Source organism: Priapulus caudatus, unplaced genomic scaffold (genome assembly GCF_000485595.1).
Source record: "Priapulus caudatus unplaced genomic scaffold, Priapulus_caudatus-5.0.1 Scaffold304, whole genome shotgun sequence".
NCBI lineage: Eukaryota > Metazoa > Priapulida > Priapulimorpha > Priapulimorphida > Priapulidae > Priapulus > Priapulus caudatus.
In genome coordinates this window covers 302,026-314,525 of record NW_014577365.1, presented here as the reverse complement: position 1 = coordinate 314,525, position 12,500 = coordinate 302,026, and the positions used below count along the sequence as shown (strand labels likewise).

At 52.5% G+C, this 12,500-nt stretch overlaps 1 protein-coding gene across 1 annotated transcript in view; it reads right to left on the bottom strand.

Moving 5' to 3' along the window:
• Nucleotides 1-1,465: 1,465 nt before the first annotated feature.
• Nucleotides 1,466-12,500, bottom strand: part of LOC106808787 (sphingomyelinase C-like) — a 16,065-nt gene continuing 5,030 nt past the window's right edge. Inside the window, exon 4 of the mRNA XM_014811638.1 lies at nucleotides 1,466-1,476. The gene's annotated coding sequence lies outside the window, so the exon portion shown is untranslated. The remainder of the gene's footprint in view (nucleotides 1,477-12,500) is intronic.

Below are 12,500 nucleotides of genomic sequence, written 5' to 3'. Positions count from 1 at the left end.
TCAAGTATGTATTAAGAAGTATGTAATATGATAGTTAAGTAATTGTAAAGTAAGCAAGTAAAGTAGGTAAAGTAAAGTAAGTAGGCTATGTAAGTATGTTTAAGTGGAGTTGTCAGTATACTTGATTACGTTCGTGTCAGATGATTGGGCGTATGCGGGCGGTGTCGACACGAGTGTCGTGATTCAGACTTTGTGGCTGAACGCTTGCGATGGTCAGCCTTGACGGATGAGGTTTGCGAGGAATCATGGCTTACGTCACGTTATCGTCAAAGTTATCTTAATTATTAATTTTTTTAAAATTACTTTCGCATGATTATTATCAATTAGGAGAAAACAAAGTGAGAACGCGAACGTGCGTGTTGTGAACAGTTGATAATTTCAATGTTTCTTATTGTTGTGGACAAAATATAGCGATGACGTGAGGTCAGAATTGTCCTTTAGGAAGCATTTAAAATTGCCGTGGCTGGACGTCGCCTGGGGCAGTAACACAGCGCCTCCTCGTACCTCTCTCCCACCAATTTCTAACCCCTTCCCCGGTATGCTGCCGTAATACCTGGATGTCACAGCATAATTGCCTGCCTCGAGGACGCCGCCGAGTTGGATATACGGAATGGTCACGTCGATTGTTCTGGCATGCGGGTGAAGGCATGCTCTCCGACCTTCGCCTCTCATTGTGCCCCACGCTCCCTCTTTCCCTCCCCTGCCCTCTCATCCCTCACGACTATTCCCACTCATCGGTCTGCTCTCTCGCCGCCAAGCGGTCAGTGAGCTATGCAGGTGTTCGATTGCTCGACCGGGCACTTGGCGGCGTGCGGATTGTGGGTCGGCTGCTAGCGACCCGACCGCTTAACCACAGGACGATTGCTTACTGGCACGGACATATATAGCCCCTCCCCCTCTCTCCTCCCCCTCCCCTCCCCACGCCGAGCACGACTGCTAGCGGCTTAGCCAGTACGCGCTCTGGCCCCGCGCAGGGGGTCGAAGACAATACAGCGCGGAGGGGAGGGGAGGAGGGGAGAGGAGGGCGCGAGCACTGGGTGCGGATTGACCTTGGGACGACAGCGCCGTAACTCCGATCGTCCGTGCCGGTGCAAGAGCTCTCCGCAGGCTCTGAACAGTAGCAATGTGGCCGGCCAGCGCGCTTACAGTCGTACAGTTTGGTGCTAATGAAGATTAAGTAAGCGCGCCAGCTTAGCGGCAAACGCAACAGCAACAGCAATATTCAATAGTAACAGCAACAGAAATAGCATAGCAATAGAGGGAGTAGGAGGTAGGAGTAGTAGTAGTAGTTAGTAGTAGTAGTAGTAGTGTAGAGTAGTAGTAGTAGTAGTAGTAGTAGTAGTAACAGCGCAGGCAGCAGTAGCAGCAGTAGCAGCAGCAGCAGCGCAGTAGCTGCAGCAGGTAGCAGCTTACGCAGCAGCAGCAGAGCATCAGCTGGTAAGCCTACACTCACCTGATATAATTTCGCGCCCGCGCCTTACCGCCCGGTCGGTATTTCGGCGCACGCGCGCGGGACACGCGGGAGGTACGGGGGGGGCTGGTGAGAGTGGAAAGACAAGTGTGGGAGTCCGCTTCCCCGTTCTTGATACGGACTACCACGACATGTCAGGCTCAGCAAATAGAGGATTAGCCGTCTTGAGCAGGCAGGTGCTTCCGGCGCGATTGACTATGCCGTGCTGACTCGTTCCTAGGCGCTGCGCGTGGTGCGGCATGAGCCGGGGCGATGCGTGCAGGTTTGGTCGTGCTCGCGAACAAACATTCTCTGTCCTGCAATTACCTCGCCTCTAGCGAGGCCAACGCGCGTGCTTTTCGCATTGTACGGCGCGCCGATTTCTAGGGCGCGACACCGGCGAGGTGCTAGAGACAGAAATATGTTGGACGCGTTCGCGAGAAAATCGCGCACGGCAGTGGCTCAGTATACGCTCAGCAGGGGCGCGAAGGGGAGTGATGAGAAGCGGTAGGTAGGAGGAGAAGGGGGGAGGAGAGGAGGGGAGCGGAGGATGGGGGGAGATGGAGGCGGGAAGGAGAAGATGAGAAGGGAGAAGAGGAGGAGGGGAGGAGGAGAGAAGGATGCGGTTGAGTAGGGAGGAGAAATGGGGAAAGAGGAGAAGGAGCGTGAGGAGGAGGGAGGAGGAGGAGGTTGAGGGAGGAGAGGAGGAGGAGGCATGGAGAAAGAATGGGGAGGTAAGAGGAGGGAGGAGGGCAGAGGAGGGAGGAGGAGTGAGAGTCATGGGAGGAAGAGTGAGGAGGAGGAGCGAGGAGGAGGAGGAGGTGGTGCGAGGGAGAGCTTCCGATACTTTTTCGACGCGCGGCGGCGTGCGGTGATGTTAATGGTAAATGTAAGGTGTCGCCATGCTTGGAGAGTATGCGCTATGTCGACGGGGCGATCGTGTTCTACTCATACCAGGGACCTTCGCTTTATTTAGTGTATCCTTGTAGAGATCTTCCAGCCTTTCCCAACTTTCGTAATTTTGGTTCTCTAATAATCTATGTCAGTTCTATCGTTATCAGTTTTGCCCTTCCTTTGGAACACTAACAATTTTGCTCTTTCCTGTGAAATATTTATCTATCTATTGACTGTTCTGCTGGGAATAAATAAATATATATAATATATATATTATAATATAGATTGACAAAAAATAAACAAGAAAATAATAAAATAAAGTTATGTAGACGCTAGCTCGTGGTTTGGTAGTTTTGCATTCCTACGAAAATATAATTTCTGTCTTTCCCGTCGTTGATTCTATTGCCTGAAATGTATATCTCATATATACCTGTAGAGATAGTACGTTTGGGTTTTTCTATACTAGTAGATATTATTCGCGGCCTTCTTATGCCTATGATTTCAATGCAGTCTCATTTTTGCTGCATCCTAGTCATCATGAATGTGCGTATTCTTATTAGTTAATATTTATTTCTGCTCTCTCGTTTTGTCCTTACCCACTCAATAGTGAATAACCTCCGGATTCTTCCAGATATCGTTTTGGCTCTCCCGGTAATATTCACCCGCCTGCTGATTATGGATTTGGCTTCCTAACTGCAGACTACCCTCATCCTAGCCGCGCTTGCGAACATACACCGGCAGCTCCGTGCGCTGCGGCAAGACGGCGCTTGACGCATCACGAGCGCTGTCGCCAACGCGCAATGCGCTCACGGCGTTTTCGTGCATCCCAGGGGCTTGCTGCCCCCAGCTCAGCTGCTCGGCGTCCTTCACGCGCGCGCACACAAATGATTACACGCGCTGGCGCGTGCCAGTTAGGAACTCGATGAAGAGCGTCAGGATTTACATCTCCAACTGTACATCCCGCGTTCACCGTATTTATCGTATTTTACTTGCACCTAATACGCATGGCTATACGCGAAGAGGTTGGCATGCGGCTGCGTACGTTCGTGTGCGCATGTGTGTGTCGCGCGTGCGGCGTAGTCTGGTCCTGTTTCGCGTAGTGCGTTTGAGTGTGCGTTTTGCGTGTGCGCTTTTGCGTGGTGTTTGCGTGAACGGATGTGTTTCGCGTGCCTTGCGTTTGCCGTGTGCGTTTGCGTGTGTGCTTGTGCGCGCGCATATTATATATATATATATATATATATATATGTGTGTGTGTGTGTTGACGGGACCGCACAGGGGAAGAAAGAAGCACGCAGCAGACGCGATCCGGTCCGGTTGCCCGGTCAGCGAGGCGGCTCGACCGCGCCAGCTCCGCCAGAGTCGTCGTGTGTGCCGCTGTGTGTGCCGTGTAGCTGTGTGTGTGTGGGGCATGTGTGCTGTGATGTGATGTGGTGTGTGGGACGTGTGTGTGCGTGTGCTCGTGGCCGCCGCGCGCTGTCGCGTTTGTGCACTGCATTTTCTGAGCCGAACAAGCAAGAAATATTAAATATAATATAAATATGATACACACACACTATAATATATATCGCTCTCAATTATCAAGTCTGTATCACAACATGATCCGCGCGCATCAATCACTGCTAACAGTTGCTATTCGTAGATATTTGCTTGCCGTCGCCAGGATGCCAGAGCATTATGCAACCGTATATCTCGGCCAATGTCGCTGTGAAATGTCTGCCCACACCCTCTCCGATCTCTTTCTCCCCCTCTCCATTCTCTCCCATACTCCTTCTCCCGATCTCTCCCATCTTCCCATTCCTTCTGCCCCACCTCTCCCATCTCTCCATCTAATATTTTTCCCCACCTGCTCAGATCTCCCATCATCCTTCTCCCACCTCTCCCATCTCTTCTCCCACCTCTCCATTCTCCTTCTCCCCACCTCTCCCATCTCCCCATCTCCTTCCCCCCACCTCTCCCTTCTTGCCCATCTCCTTTCTCATCTTCTCCCATCTCTCGATACTCTCCTTTCCACTCTCTGTATTCTTCAGCTCTACGTCACGCAACGTTCTACCGGCCCGGCCGTGCGTACAACGCCAGAGGGTCACTGATCGCAGCGTCCCTCGCAGTATATAGCGCAGCAGAATGAGTATACTAGCAGAACGGGCTCATTGGACAGCGCACGGATACTGGGTATATATTTCACTTGGTCATACATGGGTAGGCCTTTGGGACGCGTGTCCCAGAGGGGGCGACTTTTTTATATGCTAAATTTGCGTGCTGTGTCGATCCGGGGTTAACTATGCGGCCAGCATTGCTGTTGAGGTTTGCATGACCCATCTCTCTGTCTTTCTGTCTCTCTGTGCATCTCCTCTCTCTCTCCTCTACTCTCTCTCTACTTTCTCTCTCTCTCTCTCTCTCTCTCTCTCTCTCTCTCTCTGGGCCGGGAGTCTCTATCCTTTCCTTATCTCCCTCTCTTCGTCTATCTTTCTCTCTCTCTTCCCCCTCTCTCTCTTTCTTATCTTCTTCCCTCCTCTACTCTCTCTCTCTCTTTCTCTCTCTCTTTCTCTCTCTCTCTCTCTACTCACTGTCTTCTCCATCCCTTCTCTCATTCCCTCCTCTTTTTCTTGCTTCGCGCATCGCTCCCTCTCTTTCTCTCTACTGGTCAGTTTAGCAGTTTATCTGCAAGAACTGACAACGAAGGCGGGTCGGTGGCTAGAAAGAATGTGCATAGTTAGCATGGACACGCGTGCCCGCACACAGGGCGAGAGTTCCCAGATTTCGAACGACAGCGGAGACCTCTCAGCGTGCGCGGCGCGTGCCAGGGTAAGCCGTTTCTAAGAAGCGTGCATTGTCCGGTACGTCCACTATACAACAGTGGTCAACTGCGTTTTCCCGCTTGCCCTCACCACCCGCCAGGACGGACAGCAATCAGCCGTACGTGACATCACGGGGACGTCCGGAGCGACGTCCGACACATTTCACGAACGTCGGTCTGCCCTGGCCGGAACCACAGCATATGACTTTAACAAAGTCACCCTCATGCACCGCCGACCTCTCAGGCGTATCCTTTAGTGTTAGCTGCTCCGCCAGTGGAAACCAAGGAATTGGATGAGGTGACGAGCCTACGTACAGCTAACTGGAACTAGATTCGTTCGTGTATTTCTTTCGAGCATGCGTGCGTCATACGCGGAAACGACGGCGGGCCGGTGCCTGGTAAACGAACCGACTACTAGGCAGCATGCGTTCGCCAAGGGGTCAAAGCAACGATAGGGGCAGTAATAGTGAATAGTCGGGGGTATTTATTTCAGTTCTACTACAAATCTCCACCTGCAATTAGAGTAAACACGCCAAGTTTCCAATAAAGACATAATATGTAGTGCGAAGACGTAGCGAGCGAATGAGTTGCATGAAAGGGACGTACATTTATGGGCGACGCCCCCGCCCCCTCCAATGGCAGTCATTGACCTGGCGCGTGGCGACACTTGGTGGTCCCGGCATGGTCGGTGTATTGGTGAATATAAATGTAGGATAGTTCAAGTCGCTAGCTCGTGCATTAGTGCAGTAGAGATATTCGGATTTTGTTTATTGCAGCGGCAGGTCGTGGGTGGTGCGTGGTGGTTCGGTAGGTCGGTGATAATGGTGGGCTGGTGATGGGTGGGGTGGTTGGTCGGTGGTTGGTGGTAGTGGGGTGAGTGGTGGTGGGCATAGTTGGTCGGTGCGGGATGGTGGGGTGGTGTATGGTGTGGGTGTCGGTGGTGGTTGTTTGGTGGTGCCTGCTTGGGTGGGTGGGTGGGTCGTAGTTGGCTGGTCGGTGAGTTGGTGTGAGTGGTTGGTGGTGAGTGAGTGGTCTGGTGGTCGGTTGTGTCGGTGGTGGTGGTGGTGGTGGTGGTGGTGGGTGGTAGTGGGCTGGTGGTGCTGGTGATGGTGGTGGTTGGTGGTCACCGGTGGCCAGGTTGCTGGCTGCTGGCTGCTGCTTGCTGCTGTTGCTGCTGCTGCTGGTAGTGATGATTTGATAAATGATGACGATGATGATGGATGATGAGTGATGGTACTGGTGGTGGTCGGTGGTGTGTGGTGGTGAGTGGTGGGGTTGGTGGCCGTGGTGGTGTCGGCTCGTCTGGTGTTGTTGTGTTGTTGGGTCGGGTACTCGGGTTGGTGTGTGGTGGTCGGTGGTGTTCGGTGGTGTGGTGGTCGGTGCGTGGACAGTGCTGCTGCTGCTTGCTGCTGCTGCGTGCTGCTGCCTAGCTGTAAGCGGGTAGTGTGAGAATGATCGATTGATGAATGATGGTGGTGGTGGGGTGGTCTGTGGATAGGTCGGTGGTGGTGGGGGATGATGTCGTGCGTCCCGGTGGCTACGGCGGTCGGTGGTGGTAGATGTGGTTGGGTGGTGGTGTGGTGGTTACGGCGTAGAATGTGGTGGGTGTGGTGGTCTGTGTGGTGGATGCTGGTGGTGGTGGGTGGTTGTCAGTGCGTGATGTGGTGGGGTAGGGATGGCGGTCGGTAATTGTTGTTGTTGTTGTTGTATGTGTAGTTGCATGTGATAGCGTAGGTGTTCGGTTGGTTGGTGGCCATGTTGAGTCTGTTGGTTTGGTGCGGTAGGTGTCGTCTTCTCGGCTGGTGCGCTGTTGGATCGCGTCATCTGTTCCCGGCTGTGTCGGGTGGTCTGGTAGTGGATTGTGTAAGTATGTCGGTGTTCGGTGGTCGTTGGTAGGTGATGGTCGGTCGGTGGTGGTGATGGCGGTAGTGGTGATGCGCTAGTAGTGGTGCTAGTTTGTGTGTAGGTGGTGGGGTTCGCATTGCGGTTGTGGTCGTCGTCGTTATTGTTTTTCTTGTTGTTAACGTTAATTGTCATAGGTGGAAGTAGTGACGCTGCAGCTGTTCCTATTGCTGTCGGCAGTAATAATGGAGGTCGGAAGAAGTTGGTTCACGGTTTGTGGAATATACATAGACTGCCACCGGTGCAAAACGAGCCGCCGCCGTACAGCAACACCGCTAGCAGACGCGGCCATCTATTCGAAACTCTCTCCCGCTCTTACCTTCCGTGCGTGAGCGGCTGAATATGCGCTCGGGTCTCAGCATGTAATCGTCGTTGTCGTCGTCGTAGGCGTCGGCGGCGTCACGCCTTGACTGCGACGGCTCGTCGGCCATCGGCATGTCTTGCAACCCGCGGTGCATGAGGTGACGCAGCGGCGGGATGCTAGCCAGCTGGGCCTGACTGATGTTCGGAGGGCGTTCCATGCCCAGCTTGCTGAGGATCTGTACCTTGATCGCCTCGAGGCGCATGCGTTTCGTCTCGTCGTTGTACGTCGCTGCGCAGCGCGTACAGTTCATCTCCGCGCCGACGACGACGTCGGCGTCGTCGTCGTTGTCGTCGCTCGCAGCTCGTCGGCGGTCGTCCTCGCCGACGTCCGTCCACGGTCGGTCGTCGTCGGCCGACCACTGCTCGTCGCCGTCATTGGCGGACAATGTCGTCGTCGCCGTCGCCGGCTGTAGCGCCCCGACGGCTAATGTGCACAGAACGCAGAGCGAGCCGACGTAGGCTATCCGATGCATGTCTTACGGCTGTACTCGGGGTCGCTGGCGGCAGCAGCAGCGGCGACAGCAGCACTAGACGGAGGCAGCAGCAGCAGCAGCGGGACGGCACGCGCGATGAACGGCGACTTGAACGCTGTAAATCATTCAAAAGCGAAGTGTGTTGGCGGCGTCGATGTTCACTAGCTCCGGCCAGTCGCAGCCACTTGTAGCCCCGCTTTGCCAGCAGGTTGGCTTTTATACAGCAGCGCCACCGCACGATGATTGACGGCGCGAGCGATAATGACGCTGCTGTCGCTGCGCTCACCACTCACCCCGCGCCGCGCACACACGCTGCCTCATGCTAGCTCCTATACGCTGCCTACCACGCCGCCGCAGCCGCAGCAGCCGCTGCCTCATCGATAAACGGTAATTAAACTTTTTTTCTAACGCGCAGGCGCGCGCCGACTGTTGAGTTAATACGTCAGCGGTCTTTACGGGAGTGAAAACTGGCGCCTCCTTTTTCGCCCTCTCCCAGCCCGCTGCCGCTACCAACCCTGCGGCCGCGCTCCTGCATGCCTGCCGGAAACTTGTAGCGATGGGAAGTGTAGAGATAGTGCGATATTAATATTATAATTGAATACTTATTATAACTAGTCTATGCCCGTTAGGTGGTCCATAACGAAATGTGCTCCATTTAAGAAACAATGTAAAAACAATGTGTAACATTTCTCTGGTTAGATTAGATAGAGCGACTTAGAAAATCTTTTCTGATGGAGCGCCTTTGATTATACATTGTTTTTTACATTGCCATTGTGTTTTCGTGTTGTGACGTTGCCCCGCGCTCGGTGCAAAAATTTCCCACTATTTTAATGTTTTTTAACGTGAAATGTGAAATAAATGAAACTGTGAAAAAAAGAATTCCCCATGCAACGTGTCATGATGTGTAGTATGTTCCTACCAAGTTTGGGGAGGATCCGTTGAGCGGTGCGGAAACGTATAGCCGGACACACACACAGAAATTCTCCTTAAGATATGTGATTTGATTTAAGATATATAATAAAAATCCCCTGTTTCAAAATGTTCACGGCCCTGCCGACGAATGACGTTGTCGATATGACGTCAGACTTTCTCGAGCCTATTATCGCCGAGTGCATGAAAAAATATCGTCCCCGCTTACATCGGATCAGGAGCGTATTAAGTATGTATTAAGTAAGTAAGTATAATATGTATGTAAAGTAAATGATAAGGAAGCAAGTAAAGTAGAGTAAAGTAAAGTAATGTAAAGTATAAGTAGGCTGTGTAAGTATGTATTAAGTAAGTATGTATAATATGTACGTAAAGTAATTGTAAAGTAAGCAAGCAAAGTAGAGTAAAGTAAAGTAAGTATAGGCTATGTAAGTATGTATTAAGTGAGTATGTCAGTATACTTAATACGTTCTTGGTCAGATGATTGGCGTATGACGGGGCGCGTGTTTCACCACGAGTCGTGTGATTCAGACTTTGTGCTAACGCTGCGATGGTCAGCCTTGACCGGATGCAGGTTTTGCGGGGAATCATGACTACGTCACTTATGTCAATTATCTTAATTATTTAATTTTTTAATTACTTTCGCATATTATTATCAATATAGGAGAAAACAAGTGAGAACGCGAAGTGCGTCGTTTGTGAACATTTTGAAATTCAATGTTTCTTATTTGTGTGACCAAATATAGCGATGACGTGAGGTCAGAAATTGTCTTTGGAAGCATTGAAATGCGTGGCTGGACGTCGTTGGGGAGTAACACAGCGCTCCCTCGTTTCTTCTCCCACCAATTTCTAACCCCCTCCCCGGTTGGCGCATATACCTGGATTCACAGATAATGCTGCCTCGAGGACGCGCCGATTGGATATACGAGTCACGTGATTGTTTCTGCATGCGGGGAACGCATGCTCTCGAGTCTCGACCCTTCGCCTCTCATTGTCCCACCTCCCTATTTCCCTCCCCTTCCCTTCTCATCCCTCACACTTTCGTCCACTCATCGTGCTCCCTCTCGCCCCAAGCGGTCAGTGAGCATGCAGGTGTGGGGACGGGCACTTGCGGCGTGCGGTTGTGGGTCGGCCTGCCCTGAGCGACCGACCGCTTACACAGAGACGATGCTTACAGCACGGGGATTATAGGCCCCTCCCCCCTCCCCTCCCCCCACGCCGAGCACGTGCAGCGGCTTAGCAGTACGCGCTCTGCCCGACGAGGTGCGGGTTCGAAGTACATATTACACGCGCGGTGAGGGGGAGGGGAGGAGGGGGAGGAGCGACCGCTGAGGGTGCGATTGACTTTGAGACGACAGCGCCTGTAACTCATCGTCCGTGCGTGCCAAGGCGAGCTCTCCGCTAGGAGCTGAGTAGCAATGTGGCCGGCCAGCGGCCGCTCTTAACCGTCGACAGTTTGGCTGCCTAAGCAAGTAATTAAGTAAGGCCGCAGTAGCGGCAACGCAACAGCCAACAGCATATATTGCAATAAGTAACAGCAACAGAAATAAGCAATAGCAATAGGGCAGTAGAGTAGGATAGTTTTTAGTAGTAGATAGTAGTAGTAGCTAGTAGATAGTAGTAGTAGGGTAGTAGATAGTAGTAGTAAGTAGTAGTAGCAAGGCAGCGCAGGTTAGCGCAGTGCAGCGCAGCGAGCAGGTGCAGCAGCAGTAGCAGTAGCAGCAGCAGCCAGCAGCATCAGCTGGTAAGCCTACACTCACCTGCCTACTAATTCGCCGCCCGCGGCCTTACGCGGTCGGTATTCGGCGCACGCGCGCGGACACGTGTGGTAGGAAGGCGGGGGGGGGTGAAGTTGAAGAACAGGGGAGTCCGCTTCCCGTTTCTTTATACGGCTACACGACTGTCGGCCCGTCAGCAAAAGAGAGGCCATTAGGTCTTGAAAGCAGCGCAGCGTGCTCCGGCGCGTTATATGCCGTTGCTGAAACTCGTTCTAGGCGCTGGCGCTGCGTTGCGTGCCGTTGAGCCGGGGCGATGCGTGCTGGAGTTCGTCGTGCTTCGCGAACAAACATCTGGTCCTGCCATACTCGCATCATAGCGAGCAAACGCGCGTGCTTTCGCATTGTACTGGGCGCGATTTATCTATGAGGGCCGACACCGCCCCCCCCACGAGTAGGTGCTAGCAAAATGTTTGGGACGCTGTTCGCGAGAAATCGCGGCACGGTGGCTAGTATTACGCTCAGCGGGGCGCGAAGGGGGAGGAGAAGAAGCGGTAGGAGGAGGAGAAGAGGGTGAGGAGGAAGGAGGGGAGCGAGACAGAGGAGCAGGGGAGTGGAGAGAGAAGATCGAGAAGATGGAGAAGGAGTGGAGAGAAGAGGCAGGAGCGGGAGGAGCGGAGGAGAAGGCCAGCGGTAGGAGCGAGTTAGGGAAAATAGGGGAAAGAGGAGGAAGGAGCGGGAGGGAGGAGGAGAGGAGGAGGAGGAGGATGAGGAGGAGGAGCGAGAGGAGGAGAAAGAATGCGCGAGGATGATGTTGGAGGAGGAGGCAGAGCAGGAGGGGGAGGAGCGAGAAAGATGGAGGAAGAGGAGGGGAGGCATGGAGCGATGGCAGGAGGAGGAGGAGGAGGAGGAGGAGAGCATTCCCGATACCTTTTCGCCCGCGGGCGTGCGGTGATGTAATGTAAATGTAAGTGGTCGCCATGCTTGGAGGTATGCGCTATGTGAGGGGGAATCGTGTTCTTATCACTACAGGACCTTCGCATTAGTATCCTGTAGAGAATCTTCCAGCCTCCCAATCGTAATTTTGGCTTCGGAATAATCTATGTCATCTATGGTTATCAGTTTGCCTTCCTTTGGAACACTAACAATTTTGTCTTCCATAGGAATATTATATCTATCTATTAACTGTTCGCGAATAAATATATATATATATATATATATATACATACGGAATATAAAATTAATTATGTGACCGCTAGTCGTGGTTTTGTAGTTTTGCATTCCTACGAATTATAATTTCTGTCTTCCCGTCGTTGATTTCTATTGCTGAATAGTATATCTCATATATACCTGTAGAATAATAGTTGGGGTTTTTTTCTATACAAGTGATATTATTCGCGGCCTTCTATGCCTATGATTTCAATAGTCTCATTATGTGTGCATCCTAGTCATCGGTTTATTATTAGTTAATATTATTTCTGTCTCTCGTTTTGTCTTCCCACTCAATATGATAGCTGTCTTCCAGATATCGTTTTGGCTTCCCGCGTAACATCACCCCGCCTGCTGGTTATGATGTTGGCTTCCTAACCTGCAGACTACCCTCATCCTAGCCGCGCTGGCGACTCCACCGGCAGCCCGTGCGCTGGCGGCAGTCGGCGCTGACGCATCACGAGCGCTGTCGCCAACCGCGCAATGCGCTCACGGCGTTTCCGTGATCCCAGGCTTGCTGCAGTCAGCTGCTCGGGTACCTCACGCGACCGCACACAAATCGTACACCGCGCTGTGCGTGCCAGTTAGAACTCATGAAGAAGCGCAGGATTTAACATCTCCAACTGTACATCCGGTCACCGTTTTATCGTTTTTTACTGCACCTACATACGCATGGCCTATACGCCGAAGAAGGTCGGCATGCGCGCGTGCGTTCGTGTGCATGTGTGTGTGTGCGCGCGTGCGCGTGTCTGCGCCCGTTTGCGTGTGCGTTT